Source organism: Oncorhynchus masou, chromosome 27 (genome assembly GCF_036934945.1).
Source record: "Oncorhynchus masou masou isolate Uvic2021 chromosome 27, UVic_Omas_1.1, whole genome shotgun sequence".
In the NCBI taxonomy this organism is placed as follows: domain Eukaryota; kingdom Metazoa; phylum Chordata; class Actinopteri; order Salmoniformes; family Salmonidae; genus Oncorhynchus; species Oncorhynchus masou.
The window spans coordinates 60,662,939-60,678,104 of NC_088238.1; the positions used below are offsets into that span (position 1 = coordinate 60,662,939).

At 43.9% G+C, this 15,166-nt stretch overlaps 18 non-coding genes across 18 annotated transcripts; all 18 read right to left on the reverse strand.

The window, feature by feature from the left end:
• Positions 1-1,161: 1,161 nt before the first annotated feature.
• trnay-gua (transfer RNA tyrosine (anticodon GUA)) lies at positions 1,162-1,248 on the reverse strand. The gene is given in 2 exon segments: positions 1,162-1,197; positions 1,212-1,248. It is a non-coding gene; the product is annotated as a tRNA-Tyr (tRNA).
• Positions 1,249-1,837: 589 nt separating this feature from the next.
• Positions 1,838-1,924, reverse strand: trnay-gua (transfer RNA tyrosine (anticodon GUA)). Its single transcript is given in 2 exon segments — positions 1,838-1,873; positions 1,888-1,924. It is a non-coding gene; the product is annotated as a tRNA-Tyr (tRNA).
• Positions 1,925-2,513: 589 nt separating this feature from the next.
• On the reverse strand, positions 2,514-2,600 carry trnay-gua (transfer RNA tyrosine (anticodon GUA)). Its single transcript is given in 2 exon segments — positions 2,514-2,549; positions 2,564-2,600. It is a non-coding gene; the product is annotated as a tRNA-Tyr (tRNA).
• A 589-nt stretch (positions 2,601-3,189) lies between these two features.
• trnay-gua (transfer RNA tyrosine (anticodon GUA)) lies at positions 3,190-3,276 on the reverse strand. The gene is given in 2 exon segments: positions 3,190-3,225; positions 3,240-3,276. It is a non-coding gene; the product is annotated as a tRNA-Tyr (tRNA).
• Positions 3,277-3,864: 588 nt separating this feature from the next.
• On the reverse strand, positions 3,865-3,951 carry trnay-gua (transfer RNA tyrosine (anticodon GUA)). The gene is given in 2 exon segments: positions 3,865-3,900; positions 3,915-3,951. It is a non-coding gene; the product is annotated as a tRNA-Tyr (tRNA).
• Positions 3,952-4,539: 588 nt separating this feature from the next.
• Positions 4,540-4,626, reverse strand: trnay-gua (transfer RNA tyrosine (anticodon GUA)). The gene is given in 2 exon segments: positions 4,540-4,575; positions 4,590-4,626. It is a non-coding gene; the product is annotated as a tRNA-Tyr (tRNA).
• A 589-nt stretch (positions 4,627-5,215) lies between these two features.
• On the reverse strand, positions 5,216-5,302 carry trnay-gua (transfer RNA tyrosine (anticodon GUA)). Its single transcript is given in 2 exon segments — positions 5,216-5,251; positions 5,266-5,302. It is a non-coding gene; the product is annotated as a tRNA-Tyr (tRNA).
• Positions 5,303-5,890: 588 nt separating this feature from the next.
• trnay-gua (transfer RNA tyrosine (anticodon GUA)) lies at positions 5,891-5,977 on the reverse strand. The gene is given in 2 exon segments: positions 5,891-5,926; positions 5,941-5,977. It is a non-coding gene; the product is annotated as a tRNA-Tyr (tRNA).
• A 588-nt stretch (positions 5,978-6,565) lies between these two features.
• trnay-gua (transfer RNA tyrosine (anticodon GUA)) lies at positions 6,566-6,652 on the reverse strand. Its single transcript is given in 2 exon segments — positions 6,566-6,601; positions 6,616-6,652. It is a non-coding gene; the product is annotated as a tRNA-Tyr (tRNA).
• A 1,265-nt stretch (positions 6,653-7,917) lies between these two features.
• Positions 7,918-8,004, reverse strand: trnay-gua (transfer RNA tyrosine (anticodon GUA)). The gene is given in 2 exon segments: positions 7,918-7,953; positions 7,968-8,004. It is a non-coding gene; the product is annotated as a tRNA-Tyr (tRNA).
• Positions 8,005-8,593: 589 nt separating this feature from the next.
• trnay-gua (transfer RNA tyrosine (anticodon GUA)) lies at positions 8,594-8,680 on the reverse strand. The gene is given in 2 exon segments: positions 8,594-8,629; positions 8,644-8,680. It is a non-coding gene; the product is annotated as a tRNA-Tyr (tRNA).
• A 589-nt stretch (positions 8,681-9,269) lies between these two features.
• On the reverse strand, positions 9,270-9,356 carry trnay-gua (transfer RNA tyrosine (anticodon GUA)). Its single transcript is given in 2 exon segments — positions 9,270-9,305; positions 9,320-9,356. It is a non-coding gene; the product is annotated as a tRNA-Tyr (tRNA).
• A 1,265-nt stretch (positions 9,357-10,621) lies between these two features.
• trnay-gua (transfer RNA tyrosine (anticodon GUA)) lies at positions 10,622-10,708 on the reverse strand. Its single transcript is given in 2 exon segments — positions 10,622-10,657; positions 10,672-10,708. It is a non-coding gene; the product is annotated as a tRNA-Tyr (tRNA).
• A 1,263-nt stretch (positions 10,709-11,971) lies between these two features.
• trnay-gua (transfer RNA tyrosine (anticodon GUA)) lies at positions 11,972-12,058 on the reverse strand. Its single transcript is given in 2 exon segments — positions 11,972-12,007; positions 12,022-12,058. It is a non-coding gene; the product is annotated as a tRNA-Tyr (tRNA).
• A 589-nt stretch (positions 12,059-12,647) lies between these two features.
• On the reverse strand, positions 12,648-12,734 carry trnay-gua (transfer RNA tyrosine (anticodon GUA)). Its single transcript is given in 2 exon segments — positions 12,648-12,683; positions 12,698-12,734. It is a non-coding gene; the product is annotated as a tRNA-Tyr (tRNA).
• A 589-nt stretch (positions 12,735-13,323) lies between these two features.
• Positions 13,324-13,410, reverse strand: trnay-gua (transfer RNA tyrosine (anticodon GUA)). The gene is given in 2 exon segments: positions 13,324-13,359; positions 13,374-13,410. It is a non-coding gene; the product is annotated as a tRNA-Tyr (tRNA).
• Positions 13,411-13,999: 589 nt separating this feature from the next.
• trnay-gua (transfer RNA tyrosine (anticodon GUA)) lies at positions 14,000-14,086 on the reverse strand. Its single transcript is given in 2 exon segments — positions 14,000-14,035; positions 14,050-14,086. It is a non-coding gene; the product is annotated as a tRNA-Tyr (tRNA).
• A 589-nt stretch (positions 14,087-14,675) lies between these two features.
• trnay-gua (transfer RNA tyrosine (anticodon GUA)) lies at positions 14,676-14,762 on the reverse strand. Its single transcript is given in 2 exon segments — positions 14,676-14,711; positions 14,726-14,762. It is a non-coding gene; the product is annotated as a tRNA-Tyr (tRNA).
• Between the last annotated feature and the right edge of the window lie 404 nt (positions 14,763-15,166).

Genomic DNA, 15,166 nt, shown 5'->3' on the forward strand with positions numbered 1-15,166 from the left:
TTCTTTTACCACCGCGGCCTGGGTTTGATTCCCGCTCAGGGAATGACTTGCTTTTGGGGAAACACTAGGCATAAGTCAAAAACTTGGCACAACTGCAGAAAAAGTTATACTCTTCTGAGTCAGCAACCTAAGGATTGTTGCAATCTCGAGAACTCTCTGCTGCTCTACCAACATTCCTATCAAAGGTCAACAAGTGAAGAGTTCTTCTCTCAGGGAAAGATATTTTTTGTCAAGCACATGTCAAGGTGCACTGCTGTCAAAAAGTTGGCGTAAGCCACAAGAAAAAGTACAATCCTTCGAGCCGGATTTGAACCAATCTAAGGATTACAGCATTACAGTCCTCCGAACTAGACAAAAAGTGAGCCGAGGATTTGAACCAGCGACCTAAGGATTCAAAAACAGCATTTACACTTCTGAGTCAGCAACCTAAGGATTGTAATCAGTCCTCCTGCTCTACCAACTGAGCTATCAAGAAGTCAAGGTGCACTCAAAAAGTGTAAGTTACAATCCTTCGAGCCGGATTTGAACCAGCCATTACCTAGTCCTCCGCTCTACCAACTGAGCTATCAAGGGTGTCAAATGTAGTCAAACGCCATTACCTAGATGGTCAGAGGTTCGGCAGAAGCATATGTTCACTTTAAGAAATTAATCTGCTGAGTTTGATGGTTTCTTGGAGCTGCTGAGGATTGCCCCCAGGTCTTCGTACGTTCAACTAATGCTCTATTCCTCTGAGCTACATCCCCTTAGATTGCAAGTAGTTGCATTTGGGAATAGACAAAAAGTGAGCCGAGGAATAAAATCGCTGTTTAGCCCTCTCAATGCAAAATGTCTTATTCTCTCTCCCTGTTGGTCTAGTGGTTAGGATTCATTTCTTTTACCACCGCGGCCTGGGTTTGATTCCCGCGCAGGGAATGACTTGCTTTTGGGGAAACACTAGGCATAAGTCAAAAACTTGGCACAACTGCAGAAAAAGTTATACTCTTCTGAGTCAGCAACCTAAGGATTGTTGCAATCTCGAGAACTCTCTGCTGCTCTACCAACATTCCTATCAAAGGTCAACAAGTGAAGAGTTCTTCTCTCAGGGAAAGATATTTTCTGTCAAGCACATGTCAAGGTGCACTGCTGTCAAAATGTTGGCGTAAGACACAAGAAAAAGGACAATCCTTCGAGCCGGATTTGAACCAGCGACCTAAGGATTACAGCATTTTCACCTACAGTCCTCCGCTCTACCAACTGAGCTATCGAAGGGAGTCAAATGTAGTTAAACGCCATTACCTAGATGGTCAGAGGTTCGGCAGAAGCATATGTTCACTTTAAGAAATTAATCTGCTGAGTTTGATGGTTTCTTGGAGCTGCTGAGGATTGCCCCCAGGTCTTCGTACGTTCAACTAATGCTCTATTCCTCTGAGCTACATCCCCTTAGATTGCAAGTAGTTGCATTTGGGAATAGAAAAAAAGTGAGCCGAGGAATAAAATCGCTGTTTAGCCCTCTCACTGCGAAATGTCTTATTCTCTCTCCCTGTTGGTCTAGTGGTTAGGATTCATTTCTTTTACCACCGCGGCCTGGGTTTGATTCCCGCTCAGGGAATGACTTGCTTTTGGGGAAACACTAGGCATAAGTCAAAAACTTGGCACAACTGCAGAAAAAGTTATACTCTTCTGAGTCAGCAACCTAAGGATTGTTGCAATCTCGAGAACTCTCTGCTGCTCTACCAACATTCCTATCAAAGGTCAACAAGTGAAGAGTTCTTCTCTCAGGGAAAGATATTTTTTGTCAAGCACATGTCAAGGTGCACTGCTGTCAAAAAGTTGGCGTAAGCCACAAGAAAAAGTACAATCCTTCGAGCCGGATTTGAACCAGCGACCTAAGGATTACAGCATTTTCACCTACAGTCCTCCGCTCTACCAACTGAGCTATCGAAGGGTGTCAAATGTAGTCAAACGCCATTACCTAGATGGTCAGAGGTTCGGCAGAAGCATATGTTCACTTTAAGAAATTAATCTGCTGAGTTTGATGGTTTCTTGGAGCTGCTGACGATTGCCCCCAGGTCTTCGTACGTTCAACTAATGCTCTATTCCTCTGAGCTACATCCCCTTAGATTGCAAGTAGTTGCATTTGGGAATAGACAAAAAGTGAGCCGAGGAATAAAATCGCTGTTTAGCCCTCTCAATGCAAAATGTCTTATTCTCTCTCCCTGTTGGTCTAGTGGTTAGGATTCATTTCTTTTACCACCGCGGCCTGGGTTTGATTCCCGCTCAGGGAATGACTTGCTTTTGGGGAAACACTAGGCATAAGTCAAAAACTTGGCACAACTGCAGAAAAAGTTATACTCTTCTGAGTCAGCAACCTAAGGATTGTTGCAATCTCGAGAACTCTCTGCTGCTCTACCAACATTCCTATCAAAGGTCAACAAGTGAAGAGTTCTTCTCTCAGGGAAAGATATTTTTTGTCAAGCACATGTCAAGGTGCACTGCTGTCAAAAAGTTGGCGTAAGCCACAAGAAAAAGTACAATCCTTCGAGCCGGATTTGAACCAGCGACCTAAGGATTACAGCATTTTCACCTACAGTCCTCCGCTCTACCAACTGAGCTATCGAAGGGAGTCAAATGTAGTTAAACGCCATTACCTAGATGGTCAGAGGTTCGGCAGAAGCATATGTTCACTTTAAGAAATTAATCTGCTGAGTTTGATGGTTTCTTGGAGCTGCTGACGATTTCCTCCAGGTCTTCGTACGTTCAACTAATGCTCTATTCCTCTGAGCTACATCCCCTTAGATTGCAAGTAGTTGCATTTGGGAATAGACAAAAAGTGAGCCGAGGAATAAAATCGCTGTTTAGCCCTCTCAATGCAAAATGTCTTATTCTCTCTCCCTGTTGGTCTAGTGGTTAGGATTCATTTCTTTTACCACCGCGGCCTGGGTTTGATTCCCGCTCAGGGAATGACTTGCTTTTGGGGAAACACTAGGCATAAGTCAAAAACTTGGCACAACTGCAGAAAAAGTTATACTCTTCTGAGTCAGCAACCTAAGAATTGTTGCAATCTCGAGAACTCTCTGCTGCTCTACCAACATTCCTATCAAAGGTCAACAAGTGAAGAGTTCTTCTCTCAGGGAAAGATATTTTTTGTCAAGCACATGTCAAGGTGCACTGCTGTCAAAAAGTTGGCGTAAGCCACGAGAAAATGGACAATCCTTCGAGCCGGATTTGAACCAGCGACCTAAGGATTACAGCATTTTCACCTACAGTCCTCCGCTCTACCAACTGAGCTATCGAAGGGTGTCAAATGTAGTCAAACGCCATTACCTAGATGGTCAGAGGTTCGGCAGAAGCATATGTTCACTTTAAGAAATTAATCTGCTGAGTTTGATGGTTTCTTGGAGCTGCTGACGATTTCCTCCAGGTCTTCGTACGTTCAACTAATGCTCTATTCCTCTGAGCTACATCCCCTTAGATTGCAAGTAGTTGCATTTGGGAATAGACAAAAAGTGAGCCGAGGAATAAAATCGCTGTTTAGCCCTCTCAATGCAAAATGTCTTATTCTCTCTCCCTGTTGGTCTAGTGGTTAGGATTCATTTCTTTTACCACCGCGGCCTGGGTTTGATTCCCGCTCAGGGAATGACTTGGTTTTGGGAAACACTAGGCATAAGTCAAAAACTTGGCACAACTGCAGAAAAAGTTATACTCTTCTGAGTCAGCAACCTAAGAATTGTTGCAATCTCGAGAACTCTCTGCTGCTCTACCAACATTCCTATCAAAGGTCAACAAGTGAAGAGTTCTTCTCTCAGGGAAAGATATTTTTTGTCAAGCACATGTCAAGGTGCACTGCTGTCAAAAAGTTGGCGTAAGCCACAAGAAAAAGTACAATCCTTCGAGCCGGATTTGAACCAGCGACCTAAGGATTACAGCATTTTCACCTACAGTCCTCCGCTCTACCAACTGAGCTATCGAAGGGTGTCAAATGTAGTCAAACGCCATTACCTAGATGGTCAGAGGTTCGGCAGAAGCATATGTTCACTTTAAGAAATTAATCTGCTGAGTTTGATGGTTTCTTGGAGCTGCTGACGATTGCCCCCAGGTCTTCGTACGTTCAACTAATGCTCTATTCCTCTGAGCTACATCCCCTTAGATTGCAAGTAGTTGCATTTGGGAATAGACAAAAAGTGAGCCGAGGAATAAAATCGCTGTTTAGCCCTCTCACTGCGAAATGTCTTATTCTCTCTCCCTGTTGGTCTAGTGGTTAGGATTCATTTCTTTTACCACCGCGGCCTGGGTTTGATTCCCGCTCAGGGAATGACTTGCTTTTGGGGAAACACTAGGCATAAGTCAAAAACTTGGCACAACTGCAGAAAAAGTTATACTCTTCTGAGTCAGCAACCTAAGGATTGTTGCAATCTCGAGAACTCTCTGCTGCTCTACCAACATTCCTATCAAAGGTCAACAAGTGAAGAGTTCTTCTCTCAGGGAAAGATATTTTTGTCAAGCACATGTCAAGGTGCACTGCTGTCAAAAAGTTGGCGTAAGCCACAAGAAAAAGTACAATCCTTCGAGCCGGATTTGAACCAGCGACCTAAGGATTACAGCATTTTCACCTACAGTCCTCCGCTCTACCAACTGAGCTATCGAAGGGTGTCAAATGTAGTCAAACGCCATTACCTAGATGGTCAGAGGTTCGGCAGAAGCATATGTTCACTTTAAGAAATTAATCTGCTGAGTTTGATATTTTCTTGGAGCTGCTGACGATTGCCCCCAGGTCTTCGTACGTTCAACTAATGCTCTATTCCTCTGAGCTACATCCCCTTAGATTGCAAGTAGTTGCATTTGGGAATAGACAAAAAGTGAGCCGAGGAATAAAATCGCTGTTTAGCCTTCTCACTGCAAAATGTCTGATTCTCTCTCACTGTTGGTCTAGTGGTTAGGATTCTTTTCTTTTACCACCGCGGCCTGGGTTTGATTCCCGCTCAGGGAATGACTTGCTTTTGGGGAAACACTAGGCATAAGTCAAAAACTTGGCACAACTGCAGAAAAAGTTATACTCTTCTGAGTCAGCAACCTAAGGATTGTTGCAATCTCGAGAACTCTCTGCTGCTCTACCAACATTCCTATCAAAGGTCAACAAGTGAAGAGTTCTTCTCTCAGGGAAAGATATTTTTTGTCAAGCACATGTCAAGGTGCACTGCTGTCAAAAAGTTGGCGTAAGCCACAAGAAAAAGTACAATCCTTCGAGCCGGATTTGAACCAGCGACCTAAGGATTACAGCATTTTCACCTACAGTCCTCCGCTCTACCAACTGAGCTATCGAAGGGTGTCAAATGTAATCAAACGCCATTACCGAGATGATCAGAGGTTCGGCAGAAGCATATGTTCCTTTAAGAAATTAATCTGCTGAGTTTGATGGTTTCTTGGAGCTGCTGACGATTGCCCCCAGGTCTTCGTACGTTCAACTAATGCTCTATTCCTCTGAGCTACATCCCCTTAGATTGCAAGTAGTTGCATTTGGGAATAGACAAAAAGTGAGCCGAGGAATAAAATCGCTGTTTAGCCCTCTCACTGCGAAATGTCTTATTCTCTCTCCCTGTTGGTCTAGTGGTTAGGATTCATTTCTTTTACCACCGCGGCCTGGGTTTGATTCCCGCTCAGGGAATGACTTGCTTTTGGGGAAACACTAGGCATAAGTCAAAAACTTGGCACAACTGCAGAAAAAGTTATACTCTTCTGAGTCAGCAACCTAAGGATTGTTGCAATCTCGAGAACTCTCTGCTGCTCTACCAACATTCCTATCAAAGGTCAACAAGTGAAGAGTTCTTCTCTCAGGGAAAGATATTTTTTGTCAAGCACATGTCAAGGTGCACTGCTGTCAAAAAGTTGGCGTAAGCCACAAGAAAAAGTACAATCCTTCGAGCCGGATTTGAACCAGCGACCTAAGGATTACAGCAATTTCACCTACAGTCCTCCGCTCTACCAACTGAGCTATCGAAGGGTGTCAAATGTAATCAAACGCCATTACCTAGATGATCAGAGGTTCGGCAGAAGCATATGTTCCCTTTAAGAAATTAATCTGCTGAGTTTGATGGTTTCTTGGAGCTGCTGACGATTGCCCCCAGGTCTTCGTACGTTCAACTAATGCTCTATTCCTCTGAGCTACATCCCCTTAGATTGCAAGTAGTTGCATTTGGGAATAGACAAAAAGTGAGCCGAGGAATAAAATCGCTGTTTAGCCCTCTCACTGCGAAATGTCTTATTCTCTCTCCCTGTTGGTCTAGTGGTTAGGATTCATTTCTTTTACCACCGCGGCCTGGGTTTGATTCCCGCTCAGGGAATGACTTGCTTTTGGGAAACACTAGGCATAAGTCAAAAACTTGGCACAACTGCAGAAAAAGTTATACTCTTCTGAGTCAGCAACCTAAGGATTGTTGCAATCTCAAGAACTCTCTGCTGCTCTACCAACATTCCTATCAAAGGTCAACAAGTGAAGAGTTCTTCTCTCAGGGAAAGATATTTTTTGTCAAGCACATGTCAAGGTGCACTGCTGTCAAAAAGTTGGCGTAAGCCACAAGAAAAAGTACAATCCTTCGAGCCGGATTTGAACCAGCGACCTAAGGATTACAGCAATTTCACCTACAGTCCTCCGCTCTACCAACTGAGCTATCGAAGGGTGTCAAATGTAATCAAACGCCATTACCGAGATGATCAGAGGTTCGGCAGAAGCATATGTTCCCTTTAAGAAATTAATCTGCTGAGTTTGATGGTTTCTTGGAGCTGCTGACGATTGCCCCCAGGTCTTCGTACGTTCAACTAATGCTCTATTCCTCTGAGCTACATCCCCTTAGATTGCAAGTAGTTGCATTTGGGAATAGACAAAAAGTGAGCCGAGGAATAAAATCGCTGTTTAGCCCTCTCACTGCGAAATGTCTTATTCTCTCTCCCTGTTGGTCTAGTGGTTAGGATTCATTTCTTTTACCACCGCGGCCTGGGTTTGATTCCCGCTCAGGGAATGACTTGCTTTTGGGGAAACACTAGGCATAAGTCAAAAACTTGGCACAACTGCAGAAAAAGTTATACTCTTCTGAGTCAGCAACCTAAGGATTGTTGCAATCTCAAGAACTCTCTGCTGCTCTACCAACATTCCTATCAAAGGTCAACAAGTGAAGAGTTCTTCTCTCAGGGAAAGATATTTTTTGTCAAGCACATGTCAAGGTGCACTGCTGTCAAAAAGTTGGCGTAAGCCACAAGAAAAAGTACAATCCTTCGAGCCGGATTTGAACCAGCGACCTAAGGATTACAGCAAATTCACCTACAGTCCTCCGCTCTACCAACTGAGCTAACGAAGGGTGTCAAACGTAATCAAACGCCATTACCGAGATGATCAGAGGTTCGGCAGAAGCATATGTTCCCTTTAAGAAATTAATCTGCTGAGTTTGATGGTTTCTTGGAGCTGCTGACGATTGCCCCCAGGTCTTCGTACGTTCAACTAATGCTCTATTCCTCTGAGCTACATCCCCTTAGATTGCAAGTAGTTGCATTTGGGAATAGACAAAAAGTGAGCCGAGGAATAAAATCGCTGTTTAGCCCTCTCACTGCGAAATGTCTTATTCTCTCTCCCTGTTGGTCTAGTGGTTAGGATTCATTTCTTTTACCACCGCGGCCTGGGTTTGATTCCCGCTCAGGGAATGACTTGCTTTTGGGGAAACACTAGGCATAAGTCAAAAACTTGGCACAACTGCAGAAAAAGTTATACTCTTCTGAGTCAGCAACCTAAGGATTGTTGCAATCTCAAGAACTCTCTGCTGCTCTACCAACATTCCTATCAAAGGTCAACAAGTGAAGAGTTCTTCTCTCAGGGAAAGATATTTTTTGTCAAGCACATGTCAAGGTGCACTGCTGTCAAAAAGTTGGCGTAAGCCACAAGAAAAAGTACAATCCTTCGAGCAGGATTTGAACCAGCGACCTAAGGATTACAGCAATTTCACCTACAGTCCTCCGCTCTACCAACTGAGCTATCGAAGGGTGTCAAATGTAATCAAACGCCATTACCGAGATGATCAGAGGTTCGGCAGAAGCATATGTTCCCTTTAAGAAATTAATCTGCTGAGTTTGATGGTTTCTTGGAGCTGCTGACGATTGCCCCCAGGTCTTCGTACGTTCAACTAATGCTCTATTCCTCTGAGCTACATCCCCTTAGATTGCAAGTAGTTGCATTTGGGAATAGACAAAAAGTGAGCCGAGGAATAAAATCGCTGTTTAGCCCTCTCACTGCGAAATGTCTTATTCTCTCTCCCTGTTGGTCTAGTGGTTAGGATTCATTTCTTTTACCACCGCGGCCTGGGTTTGATTCCCGCTCAGGGAATGACTTGCTTTTGGGGAAACACTAGGCATAAGTCAAAAACTTGGCACAACTGCAGAAAAAGTTATACTCTTCTGAGTCAGCAACCTAAGGATTGTTGCAATCTCAAGAACTCTCTGCTGCTCTACCAACATTCCTATCAAAGGTCAACAAGTGAAGAGTTCTTCTCTCAGGGAAAGATATTTTTTGTCAAGCACATGTCAAGGTGCACTGCTGTCAAAAAGTTGGCGTAAGCCACAAGAAAAAGTACAATCCTTCGAGCCGGATTTGAACCAGCGACCTAAGGATTACAGCAATTTCACCTACAGTCCTCCGCTCTACCAACTGAGCTATCGAAGGGTGTCAAATGTAATCAAACGCCATTACCGAGATGATCAGAGGTTCGGCAGAAGCATATGTTCCCTTTAAGAAATTAATCTGCTGAGTTTGATGGTTTCTTGGAGCTGCTGACGATTGCCCCCAGGTCTTCGTACGTTCAACTAATGCTCTATTCCTCTGAGCTACATCCCCTTAGATTGCAAGTAGTTGCATTTGGGAATAGACAAAAAGTGAGCCGAGGAATAAAATCGCTGTTTAGCCCTCTCACTGCGAAATGTCTTATTCTCTCTCCCTGTTGGTCTAGTGGTTAGGATTCATTTCTTTTACCACCGCGGCCTGGGTTTGATTCCCGCTCAGGGAATGACTTGCTTTTGGGGAAACACTAGGCATAAGTCAAAAACTTGGCACAACTGCAGAAAAAGTTATACTCTTCTGAGTCAGCAACCTAAGGATTGTTGCAATCTCAAGAACTCTCTGCTGCTCTACCAACATTCCTATCAAAGGTCAACAAGTGAAGAGTTCTTCTCTCAGGGAAAGATATTTTTTGTCAAGCACATGTCAAGGTGCACTGCTGTCAAAAAGTTGGCGTAAGCCACAAGAAAAAGTACAATCCTTCGAGCAGGATTTGAACCAGCGACCTAAGGATTACAGCAATTTCACCTACAGTCCTCCGCTCTACCAACTGAGCTATCGAAGGGTGTCAAATGTAATCAAACGCCATTACCGAGATGATCAGAGGTTCGGCAGAAGCATATGTTCCCTTTAAGAAATTAATCTGCTGAGTTTGATGGTTTCTTGGAGCTGCTGACGATTGCCCCCAGGTCTTCGTACGTTCAACTAATGCTCTATTCCTCTGAGCTACATCCCCTTAGATTGCAAGTAGTTGCATTTGGGAATAGACAAAAAGTGAGCCGAGGAATAAAATCGCTGTTTAGCCCTCTCACTGCGAAATGTCTTATTCTCTCTCCCTGTTGGTCTAGTGGTTAGGATTCATTTCTTTTACCACCGCGGCCTGGGTTTGATTCCCGCTCAGGGAATGACTTGCTTTTGGGGAAACACTAGGCATAAGTCAAAAACTTGGCACAACTGCAGAAAAAGTTATACTCTTCTGAGTCAGCAACCTAAGGATTGTTGCAATCTCAAGAACTCTCTGCTGCTCTACCAACATTCCTATCAAAGGTCAACAAGTGAAGAGTTCTTCTCTCAGGGAAAGATATTTTTTGTCAAGCACATGTCAATGTGCACTGCTGTCAAAAAGTTGGCGTAAGCCACAAGAAAAAGTACAATCCTTCGAGCAGGATTTGAACCAGCGACCTAAGGATTACAGCAATTTCACCTACAGTCCTCCGCTCTACCAACTGAGCTATCAAAGGGTGTCAAATGTAATCAAACGCCATTACCGAGATGATCAGAGGTTCGGCAGAAGCATATGTTCCCTTTAAGAAATTAATCTGCTGAGTTTGATGGTTTCTTGGAGCTGCTGACGATTGCCCCCAGGTCTTCGTACGTTCAACTAATGCTCTATTCCTCTGAGCTACATCCCCTTAGATTGCAAGTAGTTGCATTTGGGAATAGACAAAAAGTGAGCCGAGGAATAAAATCGCTGTTTAGCCCTCTCACTGCGAAATGTCTTATTCTCTCTCCCTGTTGGTCTAGTGGTTAGGATTCATTTCTTTTACCACCGCGGCCTGGGTTTGATTCCCGCTCAGGGAATGACTTGCTTTTGGGGAAACACTAGGCATAAGTCAAAAACTTGGCACAACTGCAGAAAAAGTTATACTCTTCTGAGTCAGCAACCTAAGGATTGTTGCAATCTCGAGAACTCTCTGCTGCTCTACCAACATTCCTATCAAAGGTCAACAAGTGAAGAGTTCTTCTCTCAGGGAAAGATATTTTTTGTCAAGCACATGTCAAGGTGCACTGCTGTCAAAAAGTTGGCGTAAGCCACAAGAAAAAGTACAATCCTTCGAGCAGGATTTGAACCAGCGACCTAAGGATTACAGCAATTTCACCTACAGTCCTCCGCTCTACCAACTGAGCTATCGAAGGGTGTCAAATGTAATCAAACGCCATTACCGAGATGATCAGAGGTTCGGCAGAAGCATATGTTCCCTTTAAGAAATTAATCTGCTGAGTTTGATGGTTTCTTGGAGCTGCTGACGATTGCCCCCAGGTCTTCGTACGTTCAACTAATGCTCTATTCCTCTGAGCTACATCCCCTTAGATTGCAAGTAGTTGCATTTGGGAATAGACAAAAAGTGAGCCGAGGAATAAAATCGCTGTTTAGCCCTCTCACTGCGAAATGTCTTATTCTCTCTCCCTGTTGGTCTAGTGGTTAGGATTCATTTCTTTTACCACCGCGGCCTGGGTTTGATTCCCGCTCAGGGAATGACTTGCTTTTGGGGAAACACTAGGCATAAGTCAAAAACTTGGCACAACTGCAGAAAAAGTTATACTCTTCTGAGTCAGCAACCTAAGGATTGTTGCAATCTCAAGAACTCTCTGCTGCTCTACCAACATTCCTATCAAAGGTCAACAAGTGAAGAGTTCTTCTCTCAGGGAAAGATATTTTTTGTCAAGCACATGTCAATGTGCACTGCTGTCAAATAGTTGGCGTAAGCCACAAGAAAAAGTACAATCCTTCGAGCAGGATTTGAACCAGCGACCTAAGGATTACAGCAATTTCACCTACAGTCCTCCGCTCTACCAACTGAGCTATCAAAGGGTGTCAAATGTAATCAAACGCCATTACCGAGATGATCAGAGGTTCGGCAGAAGCATATGTTCCCTTTAAGAAATTAATCTGCTGAGTTTGATGGTTTCTTGGAGCTGCTGACGATTGCCCCCAGGTCTTCGTACGTTCAACTAATGCTCTATTCCTCTGAGCTACATCCCCTTAGATTGCAAGTAGTTGCATTTGGGAATAGACAAAAAGTGAGCCGAAGAATAAAATCGCTGTTTAGCCCTCTCACTGCGAAATGTCTTATTCTCTCCCTGTTGGTCTAGTGGTTAGGATGCATTTCTTTTACCACCGCGGCCTGGGTTTGATTCCCGCTCAGGGAATGACTTGCTTTTGGGGAAACACTAGGCATAAGTCAAAAACTTGGCACAACTGCAGAAAAAGTTATACTCTTCTGAGTCAGCAACCTAAGGATTGTTGCAATCTCAAGAACTCTCTGCTGCTCTACCAACATTCCTATCAAAGGTCAACAAGTGAAGAGTTCTTCTCTCAGGGAAAGATATTTTTTGTCAAGCACATGTCAAGGTGCACTGCTGTCAAAAAGTTGGCGTAAGCCACAAGAAAAAGTACAATCCTTCGAGCAGGATTTGAACCAGCGACCTAAGGATTACAGCAATTTCACCTACAGTCCTCCGCTCTACCAACTGAGCTATCGAAGGGTGTCAAATGTAATCAAACGCCATTACCGAGATGATCAGAGGTTCGGCAGAAGCATATGTTCCCTTTAAGAAATTAATCTGCTGAGTTTGATGGTTTCTTGGAGCTGCTGACGATTGCCCCCAGGTCTTCGTACGTTCAACTAATGCTCTATTCCTCTGAGCTACATCCCCTTAGATTGCAAGTAGTTGCATTTGGGAATAGACAAAAAGTGAGCCGAGGAATAAAATCGCTGTTTAGCCCTCTCACTGCGAAATGTCTTATTCTCTCTCCCTGTTGGTCTAGTGGTTAGGATTCATTTCTTTTACCACCGCGGCCTGGGTTTGATTCCCGCTCAGGGAATGACTTGCTTTTGGGGAAACACTAGGCATAAGTCAAAAACTTGGCACAACTGCAGAAAAAGTTATACTCTTCTGAGTCAGCAACCTAAGGATTGTTGCAATCTCGAGAACTCTCTGCTGCTCTACCAACATTCCTATCAAAGGTCAACAAGTGAAGAGTTCTTCTCTCAGGGAAAGATATTTTTTGTCAAGCACATGTCAAGGTGCACTGCTGTCAAAAAGTTGGCTTAAGCCACAAGAAAAAGTACAATCCTTCGAGCAGGATTTGAACCAGCGACCTAAGGATTACAGCAATTTCACCTACAGTCCTCCGCTCTACCAACTGAGCTATCGAAGGGTGTCAAATGTAATCAAACGCCATTACCGAGATGATCAGAGGTTCGGCAGAAGCATATGTTCCATTTAAGAAATTAATCTGCTGAGTTTGATGGTTTCTTGGAGCTGCTGACGATTGCCCCCAGGTCTTCGTACGTTCAACTAATGCTCTATTCCTCTGAGCTACATCCCCTTAGATTGCAAGTAGTTGCATTTGGGAATAGACAAAAAGTGAGCCGAGGAATAAAATCGCTGTTTAGCCCTCTCACTGCGAAATGTCTTATTCTCTCTCCCTGTTGGTCTAGTGGTTAGGATTCATTTCTTTTACCACCGCGGCCTGGGTTTGATTCCCGCTCAGGGAATGACTTGCTTTTGGGGAAACACTAGGCATAAGTCAAAAACTTGGCACAACTGCAGAAAAAGTTATACTCTTCTGAGTCAGCAACCTAAGGATTGTTGCAATCTCGAGAACTCTCTGCTGCTCTACCAACATTCCTATCAAAGGTCAACAAGTGAAGAGTTCTTCTCTCAGGGAAAGATATTTTTTGTCAAGCACATGTCAAGGTGCACTGCTGTCAAAAAGTTGGCGTAAGCCACAAGAAAAAGTACAATCCTTCGAGCAGGATTTGAACCAGCGACCTAAGGATTACAGCAATTTCACCTACAGTCCTCCGCTCTACCAACTGAGCTATCGAAGGGTGTCAAATGTAATCAAACGCCATTACCGAGATGATCAGAGGTTCGGCAGAAGCATATGTTCCCTTTAAGAAATTAATCTGCTGAGTTTGATGGTTTCTTGGAGCTGCTGACGATTGCCCCCAGGTCTTCGTACGTTCAACTAATGCTCTATTCCTCTGAGCTACATCCCCTTAGATTGCAAGTAGTTGCATTTGGGAATAGACAAAAAGTGAGCCGAGGAATAAAATCGCTGTTTAGCCCTCTCACTGCGAAATGTCTTATTCTCTCTCCCTGTTGGTCTAGTGGTTAGGATTCATTTCTTTTACCACCGCGGCCTGGGTTTGATTCCCGCTCAGGGAATGACTTGCTTTTGGGGAAACACTAGGCATAAGTCAAAAACTTGGCACAACTGCAGAAAAAGTTATACTCTTCTGAGTCAGCAACCTAAGGATTGTTGCAATCTCGAGAACTCTCTGCTGCTCTACCAACATTCCTATCAAAGGTCAACAAGTGAAGAGTTCTTCTCTCAGGGAAAGATATTTTTTGTCAAGCACATGTCAAGGTGCACTGCTGTCAAAAAGTTGGCGTAAGCCACAAGAAAAAGTACAATCCTTCGAGCAGGATTTGAACCAGCGACCTAAGGATTACAGCAATTTCACCTACAGTCCTCCGCTCTACCAACTGAGCTATCGAAGGGTGTCAAATGTAATCAAACGCCATTACCGAGATGATCAGAGGTTCGGCAGAAGCATATGTTCCCTTTAAGAAATTAATCTGCTGAGTTTGATGGTTTCTTGGAGCTGCTGACGATTGCCCCCAGGTCTTCGTACGTTCAACTAATGCTCTATTCCTCTGAGCTACATCCCCTTAGATTGCAAGTAGTTGCATTTGGGAATAGACAAAAAGTGAGCCGAGGAATAAAATCGCTGTTTAGCCCTCTCACTGCGAAATGTCTTATTCTCTCTCCCTGTTGGTCTAGTGGTTAGGATTCATTTCTTTTACCACCGCGGCCTGGGTTTGATTCCCGCTCAGGGAATGACTTGCTTTTGGGGAAACACTAGGCATAAGTCAAAAACTTGGCACAACTGCAGAAAAAGTTATACTCTTCTGAGTCAGCAACCTAAGGATTGTTGCAATCTCGAGAACTCTCTGCTGCTCTACCAACATTCCTATCAAAGGTCAACAAGTGAAGAGTTCTTCTCTCAGGGAAAGATATTTTTTGTCAAGCACATGTCAAGGTGCACTGCTGTCAAAAAGTTGGCGTAAGCCACAAGAAAAAGTACAATCCTTCGAGCAGGATTTGAACCAGCGACCTAAGGATTACAGCAATTTCACCTACAGTCCTCCGCTCTACCAACTGAGCTATCGAAGGGTGTCAAATGTAATCAAACGCCATTACCGAGATGATCAGAGGTTCGGCAGAAGCATATGTTCCCTTTAAGAAATTAATCTGCTGAGTTTGATGGTTTCTTGGAGCTGCTGACGATTGCCCCCAGGTCTTCGTACGTTCAACTAATGCTCTATTCCTCTGAGCTACATCCCCTTAGATTGCAAGTAGTTGCATTTGGGAATAGACAAAAAGTGAGCCGAGGAATAAAATCGCTGTTTAGCCCTCTCACTGCGAAATGTCTTATTCTCTCTCCCTGTTGGTCTAGTGGTTAGGATTCATTTCTTTTACCACCGCGGCCTGGGTTTGATTCCCGCTCAGGGAATGACTTGCTTTTGGGGAAACACTAGGCATAAGTCAAAAACTTGGCAACTGCAGAAAAAGTTATA